At 39.5% G+C, this 27899-nt stretch overlaps 1 long non-coding RNA gene and 1 pseudogene across 1 annotated transcript in view; one reads left to right on the plus strand and one right to left on the minus strand.

The window, feature by feature from the left end:
- Window positions 1-240: 240 nt before the first annotated feature.
- LOC150057197 (uncharacterized) overlaps window positions 241-27899 on the minus strand; it is a 41286-nt gene continuing 13627 nt past the window's right edge. The window contains exon 3 of the long non-coding RNA XR_016537151.1: window positions 241-324. This is a non-coding gene — a long non-coding RNA (uncharacterized LOC150057197). The remainder of the gene's footprint in view (window positions 325-27899) is intronic.
- LOC150057198 (26S proteasome regulatory subunit 4 pseudogene) lies at window positions 14968-16258 on the plus strand (annotated as a pseudogene).

The following is a 27899-nucleotide window of genomic DNA, read 5'->3' on the forward strand; positions in this document are numbered from 1 at the left end:
CTCACTTACCTGACTCCTCTGTCTGCAGGGTGAGGACAGGCGGAGATGGAGTCCCAGGCAGATGCTTCCCAGAAACAACTGCACTGCAGAGGGTTTACGGTAGCTCTGGAAAGTGCCCGACAGTGTATGAGTCAAGTTGTCCACTTTACTAAGATGAGATCCATCATGCTTTCCCTTCCCCAAATCAGGCTTAGAAGATACTGGTTCAAGGCTAGGTTCATTTCCCCGAAGCAGAGTTTTCTTCTCTCACTGTCTTGCTTGGGAACTCCCAGGATCTTCCTGTTGTTGCCCCAAGGCATCCCCTCCTCTGTGACCTCGATGGCCCTGTCCATTGATGAAGAATCAGTCCATCCATCAGGTAACTAGCTATGATCACAGTCTGTTCATCTTCCACACTACGTAGCTTTGATGCCCACCCAGGCTCCCCAGCAGTACATGGCCTCCCCAGCCCTGTTGTTCCTGTTCTTCTGCTCTTGATGGTCAGGGCTCACATACAGTTCTTCAGGTTCCTTCCTTTGCTTACTAGCTGGCGACAGGCTGCTCCTGTGAGTCCCAGCTTATGCCTCTAAACCACTTGTATTCCTAATGTTTAACCCCCACCCTTTGGCATGGTAGACAAGAATTCTTATAGGATGTCACACAACAGCCCTCCCACCTGCCCCACCCCTGCCTCACCTTTACATCTATAAACCCATAGTTCAGTGGTTGCTAGTGACTCACACCTGTAACTCTAGTTACTCAGGAAGCTGAAATTTAGGATTATTGTATGAAGCCCATCCTGGCAAGAGGATTACAAGACTGTTATTTCCAATTAATTATCTCCCTTGCCCACACCCCAAAGAAATAATCTGTTAGCTGTAGCTAAAGTTGGGGCATGCCTACACTGTGAGTTCAACCCCTCCACCAGGAATACATGCGCGCGCGCACACACACACACACACACACACACACACACACACACACACACACACACAGTTTTTTGAGTCCTTGAGCAGGCTGGAAGGAGCATGCACAATAGTTCATGAGCATATCACCATCTAGCGACAATGTCAGGTAACTGCAGGGCAGCCTGAAATGTTTAAACAATTATGGACCAGAGTGGCAACTCAGGAATTTATTGGGACCCATGACCGAGTACTTTATAGTTTTTGTTCTTTTTGAAAGTCCTGGAGCTTGAACTCTAGATCTGGGCACTATCCTTGGACACTTCTTGCTCATGTCTACTGCTCTGCCATTGAGCTACAGTACCACTTCTGGCTTTTTTATGTGTATGTGCTACAGAGGGACTGAATGCGGCCTATCTGTATTCTAGGCAAATACTCTACCACCAGGCCACTCTACCGACCCCAGAGTATTTTCTTCAGCAATAATAACATTTTAGCCAGGAAAAGATGCATTTCTTTCCTTGTACCCTTCCCCATCCCAACCCCTCAGTGTCTACTGCTTGCTACATTCTTGCTGGCTATTTGGTTTTCCACTTCATCTCAGCTACCCAATTGTTGTGATTTTTAGGCAAAATTTCCTTCTATGAGACTCCAACAGACTGGGCAGAGCTACCCAAACCATTATGTCTACTAGAGAGAGAGAGGAAAGACATACAGCCATTTGGCATGACCTCATTGAGAAAATGAGATAAATTGACCCCGTCAATTTTCCAGAAACTGACATGAACTATTTATGATTTCTACAAAAGGAAGACAAAGTACTAGGACATATGTGGTTGAGAGAGCATAAACCCTGATCAGGCCAATGGGCTGTCTGATCATTAACTCAGTTGTGGCTTTCTGGAGGTTTGGAGACACTCTCAATGCCATCACCAACTTAAGAAGGCAATCTAGTCCCCAAAACTTAACTTGAGTAATAGGATTTCTAGGGAGGGCCAAGTGCAGTTTTGCTGGGAGAGAGAACTAAGGGGAAGGAGTCTTGGTGCAGTTTGTCAAGGAGAGACGACTCAGGCAAGGGGCCATTTTCCAGGACAACCTAACATCCCAGCCTTTTGATCATTATAAAGGAGCACAGACTCTCTCTGTCTACTTCCCGCTGACAAGGGGCATCCACCTCAGGGGTAGAAGGCAGAAATGTAATCCCATCCAGAGAAGGCCACAGTAACAGTTCCTCTGTGGTGAACGCCCCTATTTGTCTCTGGATGAAATCGAAAGGACAAGGCAGGAGTCATACAGTTAGAAAAAAAAAAGACCAAGCATAATTAGCGCACTCATAAATGGCAGAAGAAAGGGGAGTCATCGATTCAGGCTAGAAAAGAATTGAATGTCTTGGCTGGTTCCTGTCTCCTATGTTGTAGGTGGTCCTGTCTTGGTAGATCATGTCCCTAACTACTCCTGACTGACATGTGGCCACTGGCTAGAGGACAGCATGGTGGACTTGGTAAGAATAACCAGTCAGAATCTGTGACTGGATTAGAATGGTAAGGGCCCGGTGGGAGGCCTTGGTCATTTTCTGGAGTAAAGAATATGGATGGTAGACTCAGTATAAATAGAACTAATAGGTAGTAGATATGTGTTCCTTCCCAGTTAAAAGACAGATAGGAATGAGTATTAGATAGGCATGCTCATGAAGTCTGTACTTTTGATATCTGGACTCTGGTTAATTTTGAAATGGGAAGCACTAACTGACTCTGTATGGAATGTAACATCCCCTCTTACCTGGCCAGTTCTCCCCAGCTTCCTCTGGGGGAAACTTGTGGCAGCAGTAGTTCTGTGGAGGGGTGTGTGGGAACTCCCTTTTCCCTCTTCTTGCACACCATCTTCACTAACTTTACTAATAAGCTCTACCTTCTCAAACCAGGACATACTCATACCAGCTGCTCCTTCCTCAACCCAGTAGTCTTCATTTCCTCCTTTCTCTCCTTGGAAACATTTTAAGCCAATTCTTACTTCCCAAATCCTTTCTTCCTTGCTTCCTTTCCCAAGGCTTCCTTTATTAACTTCCCTCCGTTTCTTTACATTCCTAATCTCCTTCCTATTTTCTTTACCATGACTTTTGAACACCTTGGTTGGTGAAGGAGAAAGATGGGAAGAAGAATGTTGGTCACAAGAATACCTACCACATGACCTTTCTCTTTTCCTAGGTGGGGAGCAGTCTCCAGGACCTGCAAAGAGGATTGGGGAAAGTGCCCTGAACAGATTTTCAAGGAAAGGAGGCAGCCCTTCTCTTACATTCTATTAGCTTACATTTTATTTCTTTTCCTGCAGCATGAAGGTACACAGAGCTGAGACTGAATGTTTGGTGCTAGGGGAATATCAATACCAAACTTCAGACTCCATTACACAGCTATAGTAATCAAAACAACATGGTATTGGTACCAGAACCGGCCAGAGGACCAATGGACTAGGACTGAAGACCCAGAAATTAACGCACATACACATGGCCCCTAATCTGTGATAAGGGAGCAAAAATATGAATGGAAGAAAGATAGCCTGTTCAACAAATGGTGCTGGCAGAATTGATTAAGCACCTGTACAAAGCCAAAATTGGATCTTTATGTATCACCCTGCACCAGAATTAATTCCCAATGGATCAAAGACCTTGAGGTAAAGGCCGACACCCTGGAAACTTTACAGGAATAAATGAGAGACACACTAGGGCTCCTCAGCACAGGTTAATAAAGGCCCAGAAATACAACATAATAAAGAATGTTTGGACAAATGGGACTGCAGTAACTGGGTTGGTTATATATGCAAAGCATATAGCTAGAAGTCAAATAAAAAGCCCAGAGAATGGGAGAATTTCACTAGCCATCCAATAGACAAGGACCTCATATCAAAAATATACTAATGGCTCAAAATATTGATTCTCTTAAAAACAAATCCTCAAAAAAAATGATTCCATTTAAAGGTGGGTCATAGACTTAAAGAGAAACTTTTCTGAAGAGGAAATAAAAATGGCCATCAGTAAAAACCTTGGGCTCTCCTAGCAGAGATTTGCAATAGAGCAAAACCTTGATACAAAAGGTCATAGAGTAGGACGCTAAATGAAAAGATCTCTAGGATATAGAAACATAAGCCATATAATGAATGATTATTGTTCTTAAGGTACTATGTTATCTCTCATCTCTTTTGGTGTCCCTTGGTTATCTCATAGTGTTACAGTATCTCACTTTGTTACCTGTTATATCAGATATATTTATATTTGGTTATTTGAAATTGGATAGGAAACGGGGGAAAACAAGATGAGGGGTGGGGATGGGGGGAGGGAAATGGGGACCAAGACGTGTGAAAGGGTATCAATGTATGGGAATTAAGGCACCATCTATCTGGCAAATATCATGTAACCCTTCTATTAATTACAATAAAAAATATATGAATAAAATGGCCAATAGACACATGAAGAAATGCTCAATATCTCTTATCAAAAAAGAAATGTAGGGCTCAGGAGATTGGCCTAGTGGTAGAGTGTTTGCCTGGCATGCATGAAGACCTTGGTTTGATTCCTCGGTACCACATACATAGAAAAAAAAAGCCGGAAGTGGTGCTGAGGCCCAAGTAGTAGAGCGCTAGACTTGAGAGATTCCAAAGGACAGTTCTCTGCCCCGAGCTCAAGCCCAAGAGTAGCAAAAAAGAAAAAAAGAAGGAAATGTAAATCCAAACAATTGAGATTCCTCCACACTCCAGTTAGAAAGGCCATTATCAAGAAATCAAATAGTAACCGTTGCCAGTAGGGATGTGGCCAGAAGTGATGTCTACTGCATTGTGAGTGGGAATGCAAACTTGTTCAACCACTCTGGAAAACAGTGTGGCAATTCCTCAAAAAACTTAATGTTCAGTTCCATTATCACCTAGCAATCCCACTCCTGGGCATTTTCCCAAATGTCCATAAAAAGGACATGTTAAACCTAGTACCATCACCATGTTCATTGCAGCATTACTTAACATACATAAGATATGGAACCAATCCAGATGTCCCTCAGTTGAAGACTGGATCAAGATATTGTGGTATATATACACAATGGAATTCTCTGCTGCCATCAGAAAGAATGACATCACCCCGTTTTTTAAGGCAATGGAAAGACTTGGAAAAAATCATATTGAGTGAAGTAAGCCAGACCCAAGGTGTGCCTCATTTGTAATCATTAGTATACGTCTAGGTTTTCCTAGCAGAGAATCACATTAGCTCAAAAGCAATGAACATATGACCATACAGGGTGAGGTTAAAGAAATGAGTGTGGTGAGGATGTGCAGGGAATCCAGTAAAGACACAGAGGGAGTCTACAAGGACATATGATTCTTGAGGTCAAAGAGGGAATGAGGAAGTGGATGGAAGGCATCCCAGTGTGCTCCAGCTCTCTCCAGCTGACTGTCAAATTCTGATTCATACATCTTCAGAGGGGGAAGAGACTAGCCAGAAGGTGTAGAGTTTCCTTGGGTGTGGCACCACGTCAAAAACAGAGACAGATGAACAGAGGGCTCAGAGTCAGGAGTTACACACCAGCAAGACATAGAGAGGAGATGATGTGGTGCATGCAGGGCCAGCATGGGAAAGGCTAGAGTCCTGAGGTATTTCTGTGTGTGCCCATGTGTCTGTATTCTTCCACTATAAATTCTTCCCTAGGGCATTGCAGATATCCTACCTTCTACCTCATGGCTGATGCATTAAATCAGGCACCATGCTTCCAGGCACCATTTTGCTGAAGAATTGGATTTGTATGCTGACACATGCCTACCCTGAGTTTCCTTCAAAATTGTTTCCCCTGGCCTCAGGCATAAGAGTAGAAACTATTTTAGATGTCAGACAGCAGGATGCTCAAGATTAAATTATGGGGAAAGCACAAAGGGGATCATTGAAGAATCAAGCACGTATGAAATAGTGACTATCTTGAGAGCATGTCTATTACAGGCCCCTGAATTGCCATCTCAGTACCCAAGAAAAACAGTGGTGGGGAGGAGGAGCTACAGATGGATATCAAGTGGCAGTGCACATACCAAACATGCTCAAGGCCATGGGTACACTACTGTGGACAATACACTATGGACAGACGTACGATTTCTTCCATAATTACTTCCAGATTCTTTTTTCATGTATGTGTTGAATTTGTTCATGGTGAAAACAGCTTGTTAGCAGCCATTGTGACTTCCTCAACTGGATATGACCATTGTTGAGTTGACTTGTCATTTGTGTTAAATCATTTTGGAATATGTAAGAATAACATAACAGCTCATAAATACCTGCATGCAAATATTTTCAGATGTCAAAATTAAATAAAGAGACTGGCTCTCCACACCATCACCTTGTTCTCTCATCCATCCTGGCACCTAGCTGGGTGATAAGAGCTTTTCATCCAGCTACAAAACCTTCAAAGTGAAACAAGCCATTTTTAGGAGAGCTTGTCTTCAGAAAATATGGAGATCTCATGCTGTTTGGCTTTAAGGAAGATTGGCTCCAGAGAATGACTGCTCCTCACCCAAATCACGTGGTTTTTGTCTTTAAAAGCTTTGTGCAAGCTGTGTGCTGGGTTGCAGGTCTTTGAGACAGAAGTCTTCCTAGAGTCACTGGCTCTCCAATGAAGACTCCCAATTGTGCCTCTCAAAATCTGGCTTCTCTGTTTTTCTCTGACTGAGTTCCCATACAACAAAAATAAATGGAAAACAACTGAAGAGGACAACGGATAAGTGCTTATGGTCTGTTGTGAAATCAACTACTAGCAAACACAATGCTTAGTAAGATTGCCACAATGGATATATGGAAGTCACAAGCCACTGAAGTGAGAAGGCCCTAAGAAAGAAAGGAGCAAACAAACCCAGGATCAACACTTAATACCAAAGAATTCTCCTCCTCTGACTGCCCCATTCAATGAGAGTTCTGCTTCTAACCTGCAGTTCCTTTTCTCTATCAGATAGGCAGGTCAGACAGGAAGCATTAGCACAGCAAGGAGTGACAAGAGGGAACATGCAAGCAGAATTTTAGAGGTAGAGCAAGGGCATAAGTTCCTACGAAGTATGTTAGCTTTCAAATGATTTAAACAAGAGGACATGAAACATTGGTTTGGTTCCCCTGGAAAGAAATATTCATCAATATAGCATAAAACTTTGCTTTTTTTAGAGTTTCATGTCTATGAAAAAAACAGGAAATATCCTTTTCCATACACATCATATAAAATGGTGCTTAGATAAACTGAAGTAAATGTGAGTGCAAAAAGCAAGTCAAATGAATTTACATGGTACTTGACTATGTATAATTTCATTCTTTAGTATGAATAATGTGGACAATTATGTGAACAACAGCTATGTCAAGAAAAATTGTTGATTATAGTTTTGTGACTGGTTATTCTATTGAAATCACATTCTCAAAGAAATTATAATGGGTGTGTGTTGAGTGCTTGTGTATATGCATGCATGCACATTGCTTTTATGGCATTATGCCCCATGACTCTGTATTCCTTGCTGATGCTTGAAGTCTGTTTGTTTGTTTGTTTGTTTGTTTTAATTTATTTATTTTTTGATATTTTTTATTGTAATTAATAAAAGGGTTACATGATATTTGCCAGATAGAAGGTGCATTAATTCACATACATTGATACCCTTTCAAATGTCTTGGTCCCCATTACCCTGCCCCCCACCCCCCATCTTATTTTCCCCCCTTAACCTATCCAATTTCAAATAACCAAATACAAATATATCCAACATATCAGATAACAGAGTGAGATAATGTAACAATATGAGATAACCAAGTGATAGCAAGAGATCTGAGAGCTAACTTAGTACCTTAGGACAACAATCATTCATTATATGGCTTTTGTTTTTATATCCTAGAGGTCCTTTCAATTAGCTTCATACTCTATGGCCTTATGTATCAAGGTTTTGCTCTATTGCAAATCTCTGCTAGGAGAGCCCAAGGTTTCTACTGATTATGACAAATGAGGGAAACCATTGAGCCTCTGTGCTTTTGAGTCTGCCTTACTTCCCTTAAAATGATTTTTCCTAAGTCTTTCCATTTCCTAACAAATGGGGCGATGACGTTCTTTCTGACAGCAGCATAGAATTCCATCGTGTACAAATACCACATCTTGTTGATCCATTCATCAACTGAGGGACATCTATGTTGGTTCCATATGTTGTTATTAGATTTCCTGATCATGGCAATTCTAACTGCAGTGAGGTCGAATCTTAGAGATGATTTCTTTTATGGCAGAGATGTCGAGCATTTCCCCATGTGTCCATAGGCCATTCTTATTTCTTCGTCAGAGAAGACTCTAAGTCTTTGACCCATCTTTTAAATGGATGGTTGTTTCTTTGGAGATTAGTTTTGGAGTGATTCAATGTTTTGAGCTGTTGATATATTTTAGATATGAGGCCTTTACCTGTTGTATGGTTAGTGAAGATCTTCTCCCACTCTGTAGGTTGTCTAGTTAATTTTCTACTTATGTCCTTTGCCATACAGAAGCTCTGCATTTTAACGCAGTCCTACTTATCTAGACTTAGAGCTCCACTATGAACCAGCAATTCCACAACTTGGCATCGACCCAATTGTCCAGAAACAAGGAAATACTAAAGCCACTAGCACAACTATGTTCATTGCAGCACTATTTACCATAGCAAAGATATGGAAAACCAGATGTCCTTCAGTTGATGAGTGGATCAACAAGATGTGGTATTTATACACAATGGAATTCTAGGCTGCTGTCAGGAAGAACAACATCACCCCATTTGGAAGGAAATGGAAACACTTAGAAAAAATCATATTAATTGGAGTAAGTCAGACTCAAAGGAACATAGGCTCTATGTTTGTCATAATCAGTAGAAACCTTGAGCTCTCCTACCAGAGATATACAATAGAACAAAACCTAGATACATAAGCCCATATAATATGATACTAAAGGAAAGGATCTCCAGGATATAGAAACAAAAGCCATATAATGAGTGATTGTTGTTCTTAATGTACTGTTACCTCTCATCGCTTTTGATGTCCCTTGGTTTTCTCATATTGTTACAGTATTTCACCTTGCTATCTGATATATTGTTTATATGTATATTTGGTTATTTGAATTCAGATAGGGAAGGGGGGAAACAAGATAATGGGCAGGGATGAGGGGAGGGAAATGGGGATCAAGACATGAGATAGGGTATCAATGTATGTGAAGTAATGCACCTTCTACATGGTGAATATAATGTAACTGTTCTGTTAATTACAATAAAAATATATGGAAAAAAAGAAATGATTGTATTACTGCATGCTACCATCCCATGATGGAATTCCAGTAGCAGAAATAGACAGCAAGATAAACTACAGAGCATATTGAAATACTTAGAAGTAGAACAAAATATTTTTGAACAGTTGGTTGCTAGTTATTGGAGAAATATGGGGGGATATGTAATCAAGTCTAGAAGATATCTGACAATGTGCTTTGTTTTCATCCTGTAGCGATATCTTGTCTGATATCACAACAAAACGTGATGAACTTAACAACAATGAAAGGTATGTTCTGAACATATATGCACCACTCACCTAGGCATACTTATAGATATTAACATGAATGTAGGTACAGACACACATAAAAGAATAGCCACAGAAAGGAAAGTGATTTAGATTAGAGAATTTTATTTGAAGTATTGATGACAATACAGGATTTTTGATATTTTTCTAAGATGCATTGGATATAATATCTGCAGGTACCTTTCTAAAACCTTAGCCATCTTAAGAAGAAATATCAAGAATTCTTCTTATTCCTAATCTATTGTAGTGGCCAAAGCCAACTCAGTGTTTTGATGGAAGCCCCAGCAGGGTAAGAAACTACTCTGCAGGTGCTCCATTATCTCCAGCTAGAGGATACAACACCAGCATTTATCCTCCTCCTCCTCCTCCTCCTCCTCCTTCTTGTTCTTCCCCCCCCTCTCTCTTTCTCTCTCCCCCTCCCTCCCTCTGTCCCTACCTCAGTCTCCTTCTCTGTCTCTCTCTCTCTCCCTCTCTCTCTCTCTCTCTCCCCCTCTCTCTCTCTCTCTCTCTCTCTCTCTCTCTCTCTCTCTCTCTCTCTCTCTCTCTCTCTCTCTCTCTCTCTCTGAAGTGAAAAGTATCTAAGAAATTCCAAACTGAGCAACAAGAGTTTCTACTGTTAAGATGTTGAAAAATCACACGTGTGTGCCTTCATACTGTAAAACAGTTGATCTTGGAAAATTGTCTTAAGCTGATGTTTTAACTCAGAAAAAAAATGACATTTAACCAAGTTTGTGTAATGACATATGGCTATGTGTTTTCCTACTTATGACAGTAAATATAAGTTGAGTGCTGGTGACCCACATCTGTAATCCAGGCTGAAAGCTGAGGATTACCACTGGAAGCCAGCTTGGACAGGAAAGTTCTTGAGATTCTTATCTCGAATAAATGACCCAGAAAAAGCCAGAAGTAGCATTTTGGCTCAAGTGAGTTTGCTAGTCTTGAGCAAAAGCAGCTCATGGACAGCACCTAGAGTACAAGGCTCAGGAACGGAAAAGGAAGAAGGAAAGACAGAAATACTGGAAGAATGAGAGGAGGGGTGTGAGGGAGAGGGAGAGGGAGATTGCGAGGGGGAGGGTGTGGGAGAGGGAGAGGGAGTGCAAGGAAGGAAGGAGGGAAGCAAGGAAGGAAGGAAAGTAGGAAAGAAGAAAACAGGGAAAAGTATGGAGGGAGTGAGGAAAGAAGGAAAGTAAAAATAAAGGAAAGAATAACAACGAAGTGTTAAACTTTTGGAAGTATAGGTTGTATTCTAATAACTCCCTTATTTATGTGATTCCTCCATTCTGGAAACACGTTCCTTAGGCTTCCACTCTACATATGAGAATAATTTTATACTGTGCCTTAGAGTACATAAAAATTAATAGTATTTTCATTTGAGTTTCAGTTCTAAAAGACTGAAATCTTCTCAATTCATTGTCATAACTACATAAACGATACAATCAACCAATGGGTAGTTTGTTTAAAATATATGATAGAAAGGCTTCAAAGCACTTAGAGTTCAATTCCATAAATATGTATGGAATTGAATTCTTTTTCATGTGTCCATAGTTGCGCAAGGAGTACCCCCAAATAAATAATCATATACATGTTAAAATCCTCAATAAAAATCTTAGGATCCAAGTGGGCATTAGTCATTTTAGGGCCTCATGCTTCCTGGACAGGCATTTTACTGACTGAACTAGACTTCTAGCCCTTCCTACTTTCTTATTTCTGAGATAAGGTTTGGCTTTTTGCTCTGACTGACCTGGACTTCAGTAGGAAGACTGAAGTTGCCTTATTGACCTGGCTGGGACAAGAGGCTCACATCATCACACGTAGCTTGTCTTGTTGAAGTGGGTTTGTGGAATTTCTTTGCTGGGGCTGGCCTTGACCTGGTATCCTCCTCAGTCTCATGAGTAGCTAATATCATAGCTATGAACCACCGCACACAGGCAGGTGGTCCTTCAAGTGCTTAGGTCAGTTATGCCTTCACTGAGCTTTAACTATTACAGTCTGACAAAGATTCAGATTGATGACTTTTTATGTGCTAAAAGAAACTGATAGATTCATCTTCAGAATTTATCAATATTTAAAGAGATTATACTGACAGACTGGTCATTTCATTTCCATTTTTGTTCTAGCTTGCAGTTATTGTGTGGTTTCTACATACCCTCCAGTATATTGTTTGGGAGCGAATGTTGTTCACTATTCAGTGCTTCTTTTGGATAAAAAACTGAACAATGTTTTTAGATAATAATGCACTAATTCTTCATACCACTGGTCACTGTAATCTTAAAAATGACATTTTAGCGTCTGACATATAGTTTAAGTAATTGTTTATCTGTGGTGACAAACTCTCTTTGTCTTTATTTATTTTAGGATTTTGAGAACACTACTGATTTTTGTTGATCTTGTTCTAATGGTCACAGATATTATACTTATGACCAGCAAACTACATATTCCATTAGAGTACAGAACAATTTCCCTTGTGATTGCTATATTTTTCCTTTTGGATGTTGTTCTACAAGTATTCGTGAAAGGGTAAGTTTTATTCTCTCTGAAGCCTAAATCTGAAGAACCCTACAGAGACTGGCTCTTCCACCAAGCAGCACTGTCCTTGGACATTTCTCAAGGCTAAAAAACTACCACTTGAGCCACAGCACCACTCCCAGTGTTTTTCTATATATGTGGTGCCAAGGAATTGCACCAGGGTCTTGGTGCATGATAGCAAACATTCTACTAGGACAAACTCCCAGCCAAATTTTTTTCAGGATACTAAATTAATTAGAAGATCAATCCAAACAAATGTGTGCCTCTTGAAAAGCATTCTTGAAGCCAAGGCCCAAACCCAGATTTTCATTGAGTAGCTTTAATTAGTTTTATATTGCTTGAGACACTCTCATGGAGTAGTTAAGAAAAGTCTTTGAACAGATAAAGCTTAAAGGGATTTACCAAAAGGGGCTAGGCAATTAATATGTCAATGTGTACGTTAAGAAGGAGAAGTATGAGTGCCAGGAGTCTGTCTTAATGGTGGAATGCCTGCCAAGCATGCAGAAAGACCCAAGTTCAATTCCTCGGTTCCACATATAGAAAAAGCCAGATGTGGTGCTGTGGCTCAAGTAGTAAACCTCTAACCTTGAGAAAGTGCAAGGACAGTGTTCAGGCCCTGAGTTGAAGCACCAGGACTTGAGAAAAAAAAAGAAGAAGAATCTGGGCCCAGTGTCTCATGCCTGTAATCCTAGCTACTCAGGAAACTGAGATCTGTGAATCACAGTTCCAAGCCAGCCCAGGTGCTAAAGTCTGTGAGATTCCTATCTCCAGTTAACTACTAGAAAACCAGAAGTGTTTCTCTGGCTCAAGTGTTGCATGGTATCTTTGAGCTAAATAGCTCAGGGACAGTACCCAGTCCCAGAGTTCAAGCCCCATGACTGTTAAAAAATAGAAGGAGAAGTATATACTTGAGGTCTATAGATCAATACTTTGATTCTGACAGGAATTTCAAGTAACGTTTGATAGTATGTGAAATACTAGATACTGCACTCTATATAGTCCTGAGTTCATTGAAAGGAAAAGTTTCAATGAAAGCATCTGCAGGTGATGTGGAGATTGCTTATCTCATTAGTGAGATGTAGCAAGAAAGAAATAGATTGCTTCCCTTTCCTGCTTGCTGGTTTCTGAAAAGTAGGATGGGTGAGGCAAGCCTTGGGGATGGGCTGCTGGGGGAGTCAGGCACTGGGTTTCCTAGACTCCCTTTCTCCAAGTCATTTCAGAAGGCAGTGTATGTTCTTTCCTGATGACTTGTTCTCCTTTTTCTCTTGAGCTAAGCAGAGTTATTCACTGCCAGGTTAGTCTGATCCTGACAGACTGCCTCAGAGTGTGAAGATGCTTTCCCTGGAGGACTAGTGCTCACCTCTGCAGGAGTCAGTGGTGGAAAGGAGTCTGGTAGATGGATGTCTGTCTTTGTCCTTTTAAGGACACAGCAGCCCCTTGGGATTCCATTGTGGGTACAAGGACAGATTATGAGGTCAGAAGCGCAGTTCATACCCATCTCATGTACTACTCACATATTTATCTGGGGATAGTAAGATGTACTGAAATTGTTGCTCAACAGAACTGTACACTTGTGTTTGTCTTCTTCCAACTCCATGGGAGAAGGCAGTGCGTGCCTCTTGTCCAATGGCTGGGGTAGATGGCTTATGCATTAAGCTTTGATTTTCATCCTGTATGCAAGTATGTAATAATACAAATTTACTACTTGAATATCTTCCACTAGTATTATATTTTCCCTTTGCCAAATCTAGTCCATGCATTTTATACAATCTGTAATAAGTATAAATGTACTACTTGAATACCTTCCACTAATATTATATTTTCCCTTTGCCAAATCTAGTCCATACATTTTATAGAATCTATTACAATACCAATTTTAATGAAGTTGAGTCAATTAATTTTTTGCTCTAAAGATTTTCCTCTAACCTCTCAGAGAAGATAACCATTTTTTCATTTTCTCTTCCAGAAAAAGCATGATATTTCAGATTTCCTTAATGTTACAGATGCTGCCATCACTGTCATTATTTTATTTATGAACATCACATGCATATCCCTTAAGGCTGAATATTTTAAAGATATCCAAAGGTAGGAAACCCATGACTTAACTGTCACACTTTCCTTTATTTTGTTCCTTAATTTGTACTTTTTCTTATTCTTGTCTTAAATTGTGTATATTGAACTGATTTCTGTTTAAGTTCTGAACCTGATATATTTTTTGAAAATAAAATATTAGGGATGATGACATGGATTGAGTGGTAAAGGCCTACTTAGCAAGTGTAAGGACCTGATTTCAAGGGACTGTAACACAAAAATGGAAGAACAAATGAAGGGAAAATGATACATTTTCATACCCTTGGGAACTAAATAAAGACAGCATTTAAGGCCAGTTACCGGTATCTTCACTAAAGTACTTCCATTGGATATAGGAACTGGAAAATCATTTTGAAATTCTCCCCTTGCTTTTCCTAATATTGCAAGTGTATTGACTTGACCATGTATGGAGTTTCAGTGGCTCTAGTTATAATTCTCTAAAAAGTAACCGATGGAAACCAGGAAATCCCGTATATGGCAACCCAGATAATGGATATTTGCAATGGCAATTGGGTAAAATGAAGAATGTTAAGGAAAAGTTAAAGCAGTAAGGGATTAGTAAGTAAATATGTATGGGTGTGGCTGTCTGTCTGTATCTTTGTCTCTGTGTCTACCCCTTCTCTACCACTTTCCATAAATGAGATAGAAAAATAGCAATGTACATTGGAAGGCTGATGTTAGGGGGCCTTTAGCAATATTCTTTAGAAGTCAAAGAAATAGATTCTTTCTTAACAAAGTTTCTCAAAGGTCCAGTGTGATCCCCAAGTAAACATTGCTTTGGCTAGGGTTTGGATCTTGAAAATAACCTCAATCCATATGGTCCTTCAATGGGCAACCTCAACACCACTTGAGACCTTGCTAGCAAGAAACGCTTGAGGTAGCAGCTACAGCAGCTGAATCAAGATGGATCGGAGTCAGAGTCGTGGTCATGGCCAGGGGTAGCAAGAAGGATGATAAGGACAAGAAAAGGATATATGAAGCACCTATACCAACTAGAGTGGGGAAAAAGAAGAAGAAAACGAAGTGACCAGATGCTGCCAGCAAACTGCCACTGGTGACACCTTACACTCAGTGTTCCTTGAAATAACTCAAGTTAGAGAGAATTAAAGATTATCTTCTCATGGAAGAAGAATTTCTTAGAAATCAGGAACAAATGAAGCTATTAGAAGCAAAGCAAGAGGAGGAAAGATGGAAGATGGATGACCTGGGGGGGACCCTGATGTCAGTAGGCATCTTGGAAGAACACTGATGACATTCGTGCCACAGTGTCCACATCTGTGGGCTCTGAGCACTGTGTCAGCATCCTTTCCTTCCTGGACAAGGATCTGCTGGAACCAGGCTGCTCAGTCCTACCTCACCCACAAGGTGCATGTGGTGATAAGGGTGCTGATGGATGACAGGGACCCCTTGGTCACAGTGATGAAGGTGGAGAAGGCTCCCCAGGAGACATATGCAGTTATGGGCAGCTTAGACAACCAAATCCAGAATATTAAGGAATCTGAGGAGTTGCCGCTCACTCATCCTGAATATTATGAACAGATGGGTATAAAACACCCATCATTCTCTATAGGCCACCAGGCACAGGTAAAACCGTTGGGTAAAGCAGTACAAATCAAACATTGGCCACTTTCTTGAGAGTGGTGGGCTCACAACTTATTCAAAAGTACCTAGGCAACGGGCCCCAACTTGTATGGGAATTGTTTCGTGTTGAGGAAGAACATGCACCATTCATTGTGTTTATTGATTAAATTGATGTCATTGGGACCAAAATGTATGATTCAAACACAGGACGTGAGAGAGAAGTTCAGAGAACCATGTTGGAGCTGTTAAACCAGTTGAATCGCTTTGAAAGTGATCATGGCCCCAAACCAGATAGAAACTTTGGATCCAGCACTGATCAGACCAGGCTGCATTGACAGGAAAATTGAGTTCCCCCTGCCAGATGAGAAAAAAAAATAAGCTCACCTTCCACATTCATAAAAGCATGACTGTCCTGGCAGACAACGTGACTAGATGACTTGATCAGGGCAAAGATGATCTCTCTGGGGCCAACAATGAGGCAATCTGTACAGAAGCTGAGCTGATGGCCTTGAGGGAACGCAGAGTGAAAGTAACAAATGAAGACTTCAAAAAATCTAAAGAAAACCTTGTTTATTAAAAACAAGAAGGCACACCTGAGGGGCTCTATCTCTAGGAACCACAACTGCCTCAGGAAAGTGATGGGAGTGTTCCTGGCTCTCCACTGGGAAGCCATGAGTGCCTGCCCAGTGGAAACCATGGGTCAGATGATTTTACTAAAAATTCCCCTTTGTCTTAGGAAATGTGGCTTATAGGTCGCGCATCTGGCAATTTCTATTTTCTCTGCTGTGCAGCAGTCTGCTTCCCAATAAAGTGTGCTTTTCACAAAGAAACAAAGAGCAAAGAAAGAACAAAAGAAAGAAAAGAAGAAAGAAAGAAAGAAAGAAAGAAAGAAAGAAAGAAAGAAAAAGAAAAAATAAGAAAGAAAGAACACTTCAGGCTCCACCCTAGACCACTGAATTGGTAGCTCTGGGATCTGCGAACCATGGTTGAAGCAGTTCTGCCAAATGAATCTTGTTGGACATGTCCACACCTTTGTGTTTCTGAATGGAGGAGAAACACCAGCCAGTATGGTTGGAAAGTATTGCAACCTGTTTCCTGCCTGATATGCATGTACTAGCTGTAGGGAGCCTCTGTTACTAAAAGGAATAACACCAATGTACAAACAATCAAAGTTCATTTGCGGGGAAGATGAAAACCAAAATAGTCTATTAATCTGAATGAACTTGTTACTGTTTCTCCAGACAGTAATTTCTCAACCGTAGCATTACTGACATTTTGAGAAGATAGTTATTACTTGGGTAGGGAAGAGAGGACAAAAACATCCTAACATTCTTCCTAGATTCATATTTACTGTAGGGTGTTTAGCAGCCGTCCTAGATGTGATTAGCACCTGCATCCATTTGGTTGTGACCACCAAGTATGTCCATATGTTACCCAGGGTCCTCTGGGATGAGGGGTATAGCTGACTGTTAGAGCACTAGAGCAGAACATGGAGGCCATGGGGGTGGTGCAGAGCAATGTGATATATGTACACAGATTTAAACGTATGTATTGATGAACTCTTCTCTTTCTGAACTAAAAGTATGTATCTATAAATTTTTACAATGATTGTATTCTTTCGGCTTCTGAGGCTGATAACACTTATGAGGATCTTTCACCTTGCAACTCAGAAAAGACATCTAGAAAAATTAATCAGAAGACTGGTAAGTGGGCAGGACATGTTTGCTTCCCATCCTGGTAAAAGTTTTAGGTAGCAATATCAAATTCTTTGTGGTTGACTTCTGTTCTACAGCTTCATCATTTTTGTTCCTCCCAGGTGTCTGGCAATAAGAGACGATATGCCAAGGATGGATTTGACCTAGATTTAACTTACATCACTGGTTTGTGAAACTTAACTGTTGATTGACTTCTCTTAATTATAGTACTGTTTTTTGAAACTTGTCATGTGATTGACTTATGTTTAATCCACATTTTCCTTTGAAGTAAGAATATTCTCTTTGATTTTCCCAAACTACAATATTTTGTGTCTAAGGCACATTGGTTTGTGCTTTTTGTTTTTGATTTGTTACTACGTTGGCTTCTTTGGTGGTTCTGGGAAAAGAACTCAGTCTCTTGCTTGCTTGGGAGGCTCTCCTACTTCTGCCACACCACTAGTACTTTTTATGTAATTGTTATTTTCAAGGTAGGCTCTTACTTTCTGTCCCAGCTTTTCTGAGCTACATTACTTCTACTTGTATGCCATTGTACCAAGCCATTTATTTAGATGAAGTCTTTCCATGTTCCTCAGATCTTTGCCTCCTGAATAGCTGATTTCCAAGATTGAGCCAAAAATGCCTAGCTTTTTTGCTTTCTCTCTCTTCTTTTTTGTTTCTCTTCTTTCTTCCTTTCTTTGTCTCACTTACCTTCTCTTCTTTCTTCTTTCCTTCCTTCCTTTCCATACTCTCAAAGTATTTTTCTCAATGATTTCATAGGCTACTGTGTTATGGTAATAGATTGGTAGATTACATCTGGGCACAGATAATCTCATTCATTTCAAACCAAGACTCCCTGGTGGTTAGACAGTAAATGCGATGCAATTTCAAGTGGCTCCATTAAAATTTCACTTATTATTTATTCAGTTTTGTTAGCTATCTAAGCATCCAAGAGAAAGAGACCTTAATCTTCTAAAATCCCAGAGAACAAGTTCATTATCCATGAGGTCAGGTTTGCTAAGGGAAGAGGGCTTCAAACACTAAGTTCCTGTTGAGCCTAAGGATATTATGATATTGCATAGCTTATTTATTTACTTTTGTATTGTATTGTCAGTCCTGGGGCTTGAACTCAGAACTTGGTAACTGTTCTTGAGCTTCTTTTGCTCAAGGCTAGCACTTTACCAGTAGAGCCACACTGCCACTTCTGGTGTTTTCTGTTTATGTTGTCCTGAGGAATCCAACTCAGAGTGTTTTTGCATGCAAGTCAAACGCTCTGCCACAAAATCACTCCTTAGACCTCTATTGCTTCATCTTAATGCATCATCTTCGTTATGTCATTATCATATCAACTCTTCTTGTACTCTGAGAAAAGAACCTGGATAGATGTACAAATAATTTTTGTTGTTATTGTTGTTCCCATCTGTACTGACTTTCCTAATAGGGATTCTTTTGCTTTCCAGACCGTCTTGTTGCCATGTCATTTCCATCCTCTGGGATACATACATTCTATAGGAATCCAATGCAGGTAAGCATATGTGGTGCAGCACAGAGTTAACTCTATAGACTCAAGAGCTTAGTGTTGACCCAGGCAAAGCAGTGTTCTACCATTTTATTCTTTCTGGTGAAAAATCATAAAAGCATGGTATCAACTTGCTTTTGTTTATGCGAAGCCCTGGAGGTCCTACTGATTAGTAAGAGCACCCATTTATTTATCTCAAGATAGAGTGGTTTGAACATTTGGATGGGGCTTAATGGAGTGGTTCCAATGATTAGATACAGGACTGGCTACTTCACTGGGCTGATCTGGGCATCTCTGATGAGTTGCCGCTCATCTGAGGACTAGCTAATCTGAATTGGCTTTTCTGATTGCCTCTCTGTTATTATGTCTCTTCTCCCAGACAGCTAGATCTTGGGGACCATTGAAATGGACTCAGAAAAAGCAAGCAAATGAATGTAATTACATTAAGAATAAGTCTTCAAGTGAGCATGGGTGGCCTTTAATTCATTCACTGAGACAAAATGAATTACAAAAGCTGTCTGGATTCAAGGATCAGAAAATAGGCTCCATCACATGATGAGGGGAATTGTGTCCCCATATGTAGTCTTTCAGGGAGAAGAAAGCCATGTCTAAAAATATATATGTTCTTTCACATAGATTCCCTGATATTTAAATAAGGGAAATCCCAATTTGGGTCTGTAAGTGACTAACTGAATTTTAAGCTCCTTGAAGCTCCTTACTAAGAAAGTACATAAAATTTTGGGTTAGGGATGTATGTATATTTGTATTCGCATACAGTGAATTCCTGTAGTAATTCTCACTGTTTTTCCTTAATGAAATGTAATTGGTATCTGTGTATGGGTGCATATATAATGTGTTTGCATTCAGTAGTCAGTGACAGGAATTGCTTGATGGGTGATCACTCAGTGTGTGAACATCAATGAATGTACTTGAAGTAAGTTCCTGGAATTCTCAGCAGCTTCATCCCATAAGAGTACTGTTGTGTAAGCTGGGAATCAGTTATCCAAACAGCCTCATGACTAAAGGTCTCTTTCCCCACACAAGTCAAATAATAAATGCTCCACAACTCTTATGAGACAAGCAAGAAAGGCCTAGTAGTAGAGTGCTTTCCTAGCATGCATGAAGCCCTTGGTTCCATTCCTTGGTATCACATTCACAGAAAAATCCAGAAGTGGTGCTGTAGCACAAGTGGTAGAGCACTAGCCTTGAGAAAACCCAAGGACAGTTCCTGGCACTGAACTCAAGCCCCAGGATTGGTTAAAAAAAAAAACATAGTGTAAGAGAAAATATGGAACCTCACGCATCATCAGAAAAAGGCAGGTGGAAACCACAATGTGATAGCACTGCAACATTCCAACAAGCATGGCAGTTACTGAATAGATAAGAGGTAACACATGCTAGTAAACCTGTGGAGAAAGATGGCCCGTGACATGCTATTGATGGGGATATCAATTAGCATAGCCATTCTAGAAAACTGTGTGAAGATTCTCAAACAAATCAGACTTCAGTGATCCTGGGATCCAATCATACCTCGAGTGGGTATTGATGCGACTTAAAGAGATCATTATGTGGCAGAGACATATGCACCCCTGGTTAATAGCTCACTGCTCAGCAGTGAATAGCCAAGGAATGAAATCCACCTCTTAAGTGTCCATCCAAAGTGAATGGTGTGGCACCTCTACATGGTAGTGCATTGTTTACTCCTGCAAACAACAATCTTTGTCAACAACACAAAAGGAGAAGTTAAATGTTAAAAAAATAAGCCAAATGGCAAGTATGGAATATGCGAAATAGCAAAGCATTGATTTCAAAGAAGGTGAGCCTACACTAGTGAATACCAGAAACTTGGGTGAGTCAGAAGGAGGAAGGTTTGGAAAAAGGTTGATCAATGAGCAAGAGATTGTAATGACATAAGAGGTAACTTTTCACTCAGCTGTTGCACAGTAGATTAATTACACACAACAGCATTGTGTTATATATTAATAAAGAAGAAAGGATTTTAAAGTTTCACTATGATGTTATCTAATGCTTGACATAATAGTTGTATTTAACCTGATTTATGTACATGTATGTGTGTGTTTTTGTGTGTGTATATGTATATACATGTGTGTGTCTCAAAATCTCATGTGGTACTTATTAATATGCATGACATTTTTTCTTCTGTACGTATCAATAAATAACAATACGGTACCACATACCTAGAAAAAAGGCGGAAGTGGTAGTGAGGCTGAACTGGTAGAGCTCTAGCCTTGAGAAAGTACTAAGACAGTGCTCAGTCCCTGAGCTCAATCCCAGGACTGGCAAAAAACAACAACAACAAGAACAAAATAATGGGTGCCTAATTGAAAAACCATCATTATGTAATGCATGCTTATATAATAAACCTTTACTGATGCAGACTCCACATTGCCCTCATCTTACATTTTTCTGTTAACGCAATTATGTATGAGGGCATGCAATGAACACCACTATCAAATTGTTGACAATGTTCTGGCATTTATAATCACTTTCCAAACACTGAAAGTGTTCTTTTGAGTATTGATTACCATAGACCAGTTTTAATGTTTCTTGAGTTCTCATAGTAGAATCATATGGTAGCTCTTTTGTAACTGTGTTTCTATCAGCAAAATAAATTCTAGGTTTGTGCCCTGGTTGTTCTATTAAAAATAGGATTAATATTTATGGATCTGTGGAAAATGCACACACAGAAAATATAGTGTTATATACTGCCCCAAAGTGTCATGAAATGCATTATATTCTGCAAATCCATTTGGTAGAAAGGAAAATATGATAAAATAAACCAAGAGGAAGTGTAAATTTGGCAGCTGGAAGTTTTTCAGTGGCTATTTTATAGCTCATATGACTTTATATATTTGAGTTTGAAAACAATGAGGGTAAACATTGTACTTTGTGTTGATGTGTACATCATGAACATAACACTGAACAAACTTAATTCCTGAGGAGGCTAAGCAGGTCATATGCTCCTGCTTGTCCTTCAAAGGGAAGAAGGTTTCAGCATTGTATTTTGCACAACACTGAATATAGAAAAAGGGTCAGAGTGCAGATGCGTGGGACACAGCCACAGTTACTGGAGAAACAAACACAGTGAGGAAGCATCAACAAGTCTGGCCACTTCTGTATGCAGTCAGGCCATGTCCCTTTGCCCCTAAGCCAAGTAAAAGCTACTTTTGCTGGAAAATACAATGTGTTCTTGATCTTAGCCATGCTCCCTTGCAGTCACTTCATAGATATCTAGGGATCCAGGAAGAACAGGATTTATAAAACTGCAAAAGGCAGACTGCTTTCCAAACACAATGCCTTTTCTTGTCATCTTGAAGAGAAAAATCCAGAACTATAAACACTGGCCAGGCCTCCAGAGACAAAGGCTAAGGGCAGGTCATTCAGACTGAGACTTGGACAGATTTAACATGCCTACCTTAATGCCTCTAGCACCTTCCTGTTTAATATGAGGGTCTATATGGAGATAGACAAGAATTAGAAGGCATGAATGCTTGGCTGCTTTGTCCATCAGAACAAGGGGGGAGTTAGTGTATACTCTTAGGTCAAAAGAAGCATTTCGCAGACTTGAAGAAGAAGAAAATCAGAAGATTAAAGCTGTGACAAAAGCGTTTTCAAAAGTAGACAGCATGTTTTAGTAGTATCTTTAAGTAGTTGTACAAAGGAGCCACCTTCAACAATATAGTTTATGAATGTATTTATCTTTTTTAGGAAGTGGCTCGTTTCTTCAACACCAGACATCCTGAGCATTATTTTGTATACAACCTTTGTAGTATGTATATCACTTTAATATATTTGCTACTGTAGATATGTAAGAAAGTCACCTTGGGTATCTTTCATTTAATTGTAAATATTACGTAGTAAGAAGTCAGATCAGAAATCTCTGTAATGCGCTGTTGCTGTGTGGTAGGAAAAGTGAGCTTGGCAGCACAACATTCCCTAAGAGAGAGATGGGCCACTGAGACCGAAGAGGCAGACTTGCAGAGGAAGTGCTCAGGAAAGATCTGATCGTGCTCTTATGCTCAATCAACTCTTCCTGCCTTTCATGCCAGATTGTATCACAGACAATTCAGCAAGTATGTTTTATGATCCACCAGAAAGGGTTGGTGATGAGAACAAGGCGCGTGATGAGAAACAACAAAAGAAAACAGAAGAGAAGAATGTGCCCCCAGTTTCTCTGCTGTGTCTGTCTTCAGTTTTTCTCCTGTCTAGACATTAACAGCTGTCTAGATTTTTTTATGGTGGTGTGGGGTTTTTTTTGTACTTTATTTAGGGTTAATGTATAGAGGGGTTACAGTTAGATTTTTTTAGGTAATGGTTACATTACTTCTCAAACCGTGATACCCCTTCTCATGTTTTTGTCTCCCTTTCACTGTCCCCTGATTTCCCAATCATGATTTTTATGTACATTTTTATTGCATTTTATTGTCAGAATAAACATTTAATAATATTTTCACGGACTGAGCATTTAGACAGCACCATTAACCTCTGCTTAGTGGTACCTATGTACCACTAAGTAGTATGATAGAATAAGCAGTCTAGAAGATAGAATAAGCAGAATGCAGGATGATAGGATACACAGTCTAGAAAATAGAATTAGCACTCTGTTAGAAGGTTAAAGGTAAGGAATATGAAGCATGAGCTGATTTTAGATTACTTGGGATGAAAAAGTCTTTAAGGACAAGAATCTGTCCCTAACGTCCTTCATGTCTCTTTGGCTCTTTGGTCCACTGGTCTCCCTGTGTTCCTCTCAGGACCTTTGTGCTGGTGATATTAAAAATCCTTTTACAACAATGGAAAGGAGATAAGAATTCCTATCAGAAAATTTAAACTTCATTCCTAACTTTCATGTCAGTAGGCATACAACCCTGATATCTATCTCATTTTTCCAGGCAAATGGCCTTATGACCCCAAGTATTTTCATCACCGAGTACATAGAATAATGATAGATGATCACAATGTCCCCACTCTTGAGTAAGTCTGATGCCACACTGATGGTCAGAAAAGCACTAAATTCACTGGGCTTGAAATTTGGGAATGAATTTTAATTAACTAAAAATCCTTATTAAACCAGAGAGATGGTTTCATTCTCTAAAGAAGTCATTGCCTGGTTATCCAAGGCTCCTGCCAACATCATTGTAATTCACTGCAAAGGTGGGAAAGGTAATGATGCTTTCCTTTCTGTCTCCTTTGTAAAAAGATAGTTGAAAATAAATATTGAAGGACTGTAGGAAGATACCTACTGCTCTTCCTCAGATAAGGAATTCCTATAGATTCATCATTGCTAACATATTAATCTTGTGTTTAAAGGATGAAAGAAGCAAAGAATAGTACAAGGAAATTAGAGAATGGGAGGGAAGAACAAATGAAAAACCCTGCCTAGGAATCCTAATACTATGTTAAAGAGAAGTGGAGAGAGTGGGCATCCGTGTCTCATGCCTGAATTAAGTGGAAATGACTTTAGGTTTTCACCACTAAGTATAATGTTAGCTGTGGGTTTGTCATACACAGCCTTTATTATACTGAGGAATGTTCCATGGATTCCTACTTTCTCCAGAGCTTTTAGCATAAAGGGGTGTTATGTCTTGTCAAATGCCTTTTCTGCATCTGTTGAGATAATCATGTGATTCTTGTCCTTGCTCCTGTTGATGTGTTGAATCTTATTGACCTGCATCTATTGAACCAGCTTTGCAACCCTGAGATGAATCCTGTTTGGTCATAGTGTATAATTTTTTTTTCATAGTGTATAAGTTTTTGAGGAGTTGCTGAAGATGGTTGGCCAGTATTTGTTGAGCAGTTTTGCATCAATATTCATCAAAGAGATGAGTCTATAGTTTTCTTTCTTTGATGAGTCCCTATCTGGTTTTGGGATGAGGGTTATGGTAGCTCTGTACAATGAGTTTGGTAGAAGAATGTTCACTTTCAATTTCATTGAAGAGCTTGAGAAGTATTGGTATGAGTTCTGCTCTGATGGCCTCATAGTATTCAGCTGTGAATTCATCTGGCTCTGGACTTTTCTTGGATGGGAAGTCTTTTATTGCCATTTCTATTTCAGGACTTGAAATAGGTCTGTTTATTTGGATTAGTTCTTCTTGGTTCTGCTTAGTTATGTTAATATTGGCTAGAAATTCATCCATCTCTTCTAGATCCTCAAATTTGTTGGCATAAAGTTCGAAATGTATTCCTTTATGATGTTCTGTATCTTGGTAATTTCTGCTGTGATATTTCCATATTTGTCCATGGTTTTTTTTGGGGGGGTTGGGGAGGGACGTGCTCTCTTCTTTTTTTTTGGTAAGGTTTTCTAAGAACCTATTATTTTTATTCAAAGAACCAACTCCTTGTTTTGATGATTCTTCCCATGGTTTTTTTTGGACTCCAATTCATTTAATTCTGCTTTGACTTTAATAATTTGCTTCCTTCTACTGGAATTGGGATTTATTTGTTGTTCTTTTTTCCATATATTTTTATTGCAATTGTAATTAATACAAGTGTTACATTATAGTCACCAGATAGAAGGTGCATTACTCCACGAACATTGATACCCTTTCTCGTGTCTTGGTCCCCATTTCTCTTCGCACTCCCACCCGTCATGTTCTTCTTTTACTAGGAGTTTAATGTGAGCCATTAAATCGTTAGTTTGTGATTTTTCCAATTTGTTAATGTAGGCACTCAGAGCTATAAATTTTCCACTGGGTACTGCCTTTGCTCTGTCCCAAAGGTGCTGGTATTTTGTGTGCTCCTTTTTGTAAATTTCCACACACTGTTGAAATTCTGTTCTGAAATCCATGACACAGTCATGACTCAACAATGTGTTTTTCAATCTCCATGAGTTACAGGGCTTTCTTTGGTGGAGATTGGTGTTCAGTTCCAATTTGATGCCCTTGTGGTCTGAGAGAATGCAGGGAATAATTTCAGTGTTTCTGAATCTGCACAGGTGTGCTTTATGCCCTAAAATGTGGTCTATTTTAGAAAAATTTCCAGGTGTTGCTGAAAAATTGTATATTCTCTTGTTTCTGGGTGAAATAATATGCAGATGTCTGTTAAGTCTAATGCTTCTATACTGTTGTTCAATTCAGATGATTATCTATTTTTCTGTGAAGAAGCATTTTGCATTCCTCTAATGTCATGTATTTATTGTTTTACTTTACTGACTGTATTTTTGTAGTTCTAGTCACAAATTATTTGCCCAAAGCAGTGTTACAATTCCTTTTCTTTTTGAGTGACACTATATTGGTTAAATCTCTAGCCTTTTGAAGTTGTTGGGTACTGGGTGAGGGTGAGGGAGATAGGTTTCATTTTCATCCTTGTTATCATGATTGTTCATGATATTGATGAGTATGGCACTGAATTTGTGGATGGCCCTTGGCAGGATTGCCATTTTCATGATGTTTATTCTTCCAATTCACAGGCATGGGAGATTTTTCATTTCCTTATTTCTGCTTTGATTTCCTTCTTCAGGATTTTAAAGGTCCCCGTTTTATCCTAAAGCTCCTTTATATCTTTAGTTAATTGCTAAATATTTTATTTTCCTTGAAGCTATTGCAAAAGGAGTTTCTTTCCTGATTTCTGCCTCTGTCTTCTACTTGTTGCCATACAAGAAAGCCATTGCTTTTAAGGGTTAATTTGATAACCTGCTACTTTGCCAAAGTTTTGAATCAGCACAAGTAACTTAGGAGTGGCAATTATAGGATTCTTTAAGTACAGAATCATGTCATCTGCAAAATGCCTCATATCTAAAATATATCAACTGCTCAAACAATTGAATCACTCCACAACTAATCTAAAAAGAAACAACCATCCCATTAAAAGCTGGGCCAAAGATTAAAAGAGAGTCTTCTCTGAAGAAGAAATAAGAATGGGCTATAGACACATGAAGAAATGCTCCACATCTCTGCTCATAAAAGAAATGCAAATCAAAAGAATTCTAAGATTCCACCTCACTCCAGTTATAATGGCCAGGATCAAGAAATCTAACAACAACCAATGCTAGGAGGGATCACTACTACACTATTATTGGGAGTGCAAACTTGTTGAAACACTATGGAAAGCAGTTTGGCAGTTCCTCAAAAGAGTAAACATAGATCACCCCATGATCCAGCAATTCTACTTGGCATTTACCCAATTGGCCAGAAACAAGGGCATACTAAATCCTCTAGCACAATGATATTCATTGCAGCACTATTTACCATAGCAAAGATATGGAACCAATCCAGATGACACTCAGGTGATGAGTGGATCAACAAGATGTGGTCTTTATACACAATGGAATTCTATGCTGCAGTCAGAAAGAATGACATTGTCCCACTTGTAAGGAAATGGAAAGACTTAGAAAAAAATCATATTAAGTGAAGTAAGCTAGACTCAAAGGAACATATGCTCAACGGTTTCCCTCATTTATCATAATCATATGCTCATTTGCTCATAATCAGTAGAAACCTTGGGCTCTTCTAGCAGAGATTTACAATAGAACAAAATCTAGTAACCACCTCCAGGTTATAGAAACAAAAGCCATATAATGATTGTTGTCCTTAATGTACCATATTATCTCTTATCTCTTTTGCTGTCCCTTGGTTATCTCATATTATTACAATATTTCGCCTTGTTATCTGATATATTTCATATATGCTTAATTGGTTATTTGAAATTGGATAGGGAAGGGAGGATGAACAGGGGGGAAGGGGGAGGGAAATGGGGACTATGACATGAGAAAAGTATCAAAGTTTGTGAAGTAATGCACCTTCTATCTGGTGAATATTATGCAACCCTTCTATTAATTACAATTAAATATGTATGGAAAAAAGAATCATGTCATCTGCAAAGAGAGAAAGTTTCATTTCCTCCTTCCCTATTTCAACTTTCTTTATGTTTGGCTCATGCCTTATAGTTCTATCTAGGAAATCTAATACTATATTGAATAGGAGTGGAGAAAGTGGGCATCCTTGTATCATTCCTGATTTCAGAGGAAATGGCTTTACCTTTTCCCCATTTACTTTAATGCTAGTTGTAGGGTTGTCGTGTACAATCTT

The sequence above is a fragment of the Megascapheus bottae genome, chromosome 11 (genome assembly GCF_031878675.1).
Source record: "Megascapheus bottae isolate mThoBot1 chromosome 11, mThoBot2.hap1, whole genome shotgun sequence".
Classification (NCBI taxonomy): Eukaryota; Metazoa; Chordata; class Mammalia; order Rodentia; family Geomyidae; genus Megascapheus; species Megascapheus bottae.